Here is a 4,126-nt window from a genome sequence, read left to right on the forward strand (position 1 = left end):
GTATATGGGGAAAATGTTTACCATTTATTCTAAAGAATGATCTTACTGGACTCCAGTAGGATTGACCCAGTCCCCCAAAACATCATCTTCTTTATTCTCTCCATGGCAGCATGTTGGCTAATGAAATAAGGAGACAGTATAAGAGGTGCATTTTAAACTTGCTGCTCAGAGATTTATCCTTGCAACTGACAGCCTCAGTGGGATGGGATGCACATGTAACACTTCATACACAGAAACAGGAAAAGAAAAACACCACTCCTCAGTAAGGGTTCTAGAAAACTGATCAGCAGTATGCCGTGACAAAAGCCACTCAGTGAGCAGCACTGAATACACAGCCTAGGAATTTGAAGAGGCATGTGTGATATTCAGGGCAAAAATGTGGACCTAGCAGCCATACCAACATGCAAGGTCAAGAGAGTCTCTAATGCTGACTTATGTACAGTGGTGTTCTGCTGAAGTTCCCAAAGAACCAAGCTAGCATTTCAGAGGACCACTGCTGTGTTTTACTTGAGGTGGGTTTGCGCCAGAGAACTCAGATCCAAATTGCACCCCAGGTTTGAGACGGTTTGGCTGTAGATCTGAATTTCATTGCTGATCTCTTGCTGAATCAAAACTCACGACGCAGAGGTGCTCGTCTATGTTATTCAGATTAATATACCTATTTGGATACAGCATTTTGGCTCTGGCTCTACTGCCACATGGCATTAAGAACAACATTTTCCACCTCACTGCCTGAAGTTAGGCACCTCTGTCCTTATTTAAGCACTTTTTAAAAAACTGGCACCACTCAGAAATGTGGAGTTCCCCGCTGTTCCCCTCCGCTGCAGTGTGCGTTGAGGGTGCTTTGAAAATCCAGAGCCCCCATTTAAGCAATCAGGTTTGAAAATGTTGGTCAAGACTTCAGTAAAATCCAGCAGTGAAAGTGTTAAACATGAGTCTTTATAAAGGATTTGTTTTTGAAGGGTGGGATTGGGGGACTGTGCTTAAGGAAGCAGCATTAACAATATGAGAAAAGGAAGTGCTGGTCTCTTGTTTGTTTGTTTATTGTTTCAGCAGTTTGTACTGTGTGTCTCCTGTGCTATCTTCATTCCTCAGTCTCCCACCCGGTTAATTATACAAGGGAAGTACTGCTTCCTGCAGGGACCTCCTGGGTACTTTCCCATTGTTCACAGAGTTGACACAAGATACTGGAGACTGTAAAAAGGGCTGCTCATTTGTGGGCCTGTGAGAAAACACTCCAGAGACTTAGATTCTGTAAATAAACCAGATGGTTGTATTAGCAGAGGCAAATTTCCACACGAGTGATGCATGTAATAGAGTATACCCACTGAAAAGCCCAGTAAAAATAAAACAATAAATTTACATGGGTTGGGGGGGAGGAAGGGGGACATAAGAGGCAACAAGATTTTCTATGGCTCCAGCACCACCCCCCTAAATCTCCATGGTCCTCAAGATTCTTGGAGGAGGTTGCTCTGTCTCTCTCCCCCGTCAGGCCCCAACCCTTCGATAGATAGCAGAAGGATGGCCTTTCCACTTCAAGTCCAGCTTCAGGTCCCACGGCTCTTATCCAGAAACTCAACCCCCTTGCTGCCACAAGGTTTCCTTTTCGGTTCTTTAACAGATTATGGATTTGTTGTTACAAAAGGGAATAGCCAACATGTTTCCATCCATCATTGTATAGAGAGATCAATATTTATTTTTGGTAAAAAGATATAATCCCAGCTGAAACCTTGTAGGTACTGCAGAACAGCATCAGCAAGAGAGCCAGTGCTGTGAAACTGGGATCCATCTGGCTGTGGATCTGAACACTCCCAACGTTTGGGAGTGATCAAATCTGGAGCTTTTACTAGGGCAGGACTCTGGGGATAATTTGAAAAAAATATTGTTAGAGAAATTCATGCAGAAAAGTTACCGTGTCTGTGGGAGCTGATTATTCTCAGCTTACTCCATGGAAGCAGCTGCATCCCTGGGGAAGATGCAGGAAGTTCAATTACCTGTGAGTGAGGGAATCTTTACTCCCATTAATTTCACTGGGAAAAAGCAAGAGGTTTGGAAAATTGTCTTTCCACACATTGCAAGATGTTTTAGAAGAGCTGACGGATGTGTGTTTAATTAATGGATGGTGGTTTATTTTAAAGTAGATGGGGTCTGGGATTCATACAGGAGCATCCCCCTACCCAGCCCACTCCCACACATACCCTGAAAGAGTTCCTCAGACTATTCTAGTGCATGTGCTTGTCTGTTGGCATCCAGGGGCTATAAGCCCCTGCTAAATGCCCTGAGAGTAGGGGCAAAGTAGAGGTGACACAGGCAGCCCTATGCTGCCCTCCTGTGCAGCCTGTGGTGCAAGAGCATGCCAGGGAGAGGGCTGGGGTGGGACATGGCCAGAACACAAAAGCTTCACCTATTCTAGGCTGCCATAAATTAGAGTAGCCCTTGGGGCTACTTCCAAAACTCATTCCATTGTTTCCAATGCAAAGTTTTATTATTCTGAGATTTTGAAAATAATCCCTGGAGTTTTTCTTTAAAGGGGGCACATTTTCATTTAAAAGTTGATCCCTCCTTTTTTTAGGCAGGGCTGCAGCCACAGAGCTATCACAAAAAGAGCTACATGGATTTGTTGCATGTAAAAATATCATGCACGTGTACCACATGCTGTTGATGACAATGGCAAAGCAGAGTATTAGCAATTGACCCTGTTTAATAACTTTAAAAAAAAGCAGGGGGGGGGGGTTCAGAAAGTCTCTTTCCACAAACTATTCAGCTCAGTCCTTGCCTGGCTACCAAAGCCTTTCACTCATGCATTCCTAATAGCTCTGTTTTCTCTTCCCTACCCGCCTTTTGTCAACAACTATGTAAGAAAAGAATTTCACAATGTCAGGAATTTTTAAGCATTTGAAACAGGTTATGTACATTTGACATGACCCAGCTGCAGAATAAAGCTGAATGCTTGCCCAGCCGGGGAGGTCCATCTTGCTGCCACTTCTTTTTTTAAAAAAATACAGATCTTTTTCATCAAATCATAAACACTAACAAAAAGTAAGCCTGGTCCATACAGAGAGAGCTCATTTTACAAGTGCTTAGAGCAAATCATGTGAGAGAGGCTTTAAAATTGTTTTTGTTTGTTTATAAGCTCCCCTCTGCTGGCAGAGTTAAGATAAGTGACCAATATGCAATAAGTCAAAGGGCATCATGCACTTGAACATCCAAAGCAGGTGCTTTTAAAGATTTTGATCCAGATTGCAGCCCAGTCTATACACCCGCAAGGGGGTATACAAGGCAATAAGAAATCCCCACTTTCACATCTGCACAGTTTCCCCAGACTTTGGAGTAGGTGCACAGGGGGTGAAGTGGACATTGTATGCCTCCTGCTCTTCCACATCCTTAACAGCTGAAAGAGAAATGGTTGGAGAGAGGTGGGGACTGAGCAGACCCTTGGCATTGTTCCCCCTCCCCAACACAAAAGCCAGCCCAGATGAGCACCTGTGAGGAGGGTAGCAATGATTACTGCCCCTGGGAGACCCACTGGAGCTGGGAAGGAGACACCGTTCCCTCACTGCACTGCTATGCACCACCCCTTAGGCACACACGTGTACAATCTGTCAGTCAAGCCCAGCATGGGTACAGCATTACAGCAAGTCCTTCAAATAAAGGTCACAAGAAAATACATGAGAAAGTACACACGGCTGCATAGCACAGACACACAGAAAATATGAAGGTTGCTTTGACTTTTATGGCACACCCACACGCACACCCCACTTTCGTCAGAGCGGTAGGCTGCCTGAACAAAGGGAAAACTCCTGCCTATTAATTCAGTATTTTGACTTGTTTGTGCTGCCGTTGCTTTAATATTTATAATAAAGAATTACAAAAAAGAAAACCCACCCCGTACGATATACTGAAATATACCCAGGCAAGTAGACTACTTCAAAATGCAGTGTTGGAAACCAACGTACTGCAAAGCAAAATTCCAAACTTGCCATCTTATGACTGGGAGTGTCCCCACCCCCAACCAAACACACCCACACACACCCCTTTTCAAAGGGGAACCTTGACTTAGGTTGATTCAGTTATATTGGAAAGCCCAAAACAGAAGACTGTTTTGGTAAATATGGAGTTTAATCAA

General features: G+C 44.0%; 1 long non-coding RNA gene across 1 annotated transcript; it reads right to left on the reverse strand.

Annotated features, from left to right (window-relative positions):
* Positions 1-205: 205 nt before the first annotated feature.
* LOC120400190 lies at positions 206-3,520 on the reverse strand. The gene is made up of 3 exons (XR_005595585.1): positions 3,484-3,520; positions 1,913-1,966; positions 206-1,252 (listed from the first exon to the last, which is right to left on the reverse strand). It is a non-coding gene; the product is annotated as an uncharacterized LOC120400190 (long non-coding RNA).
* Between the last annotated feature and the right edge of the window lie 606 nt (positions 3,521-4,126).

Source organism: Mauremys reevesii, linkage group 3 (genome assembly GCF_016161935.1).
Source record: "Mauremys reevesii isolate NIE-2019 linkage group 3, ASM1616193v1, whole genome shotgun sequence".
NCBI classification, from domain to species: Eukaryota; Metazoa; Chordata; order Testudines; family Geoemydidae; genus Mauremys; species Mauremys reevesii.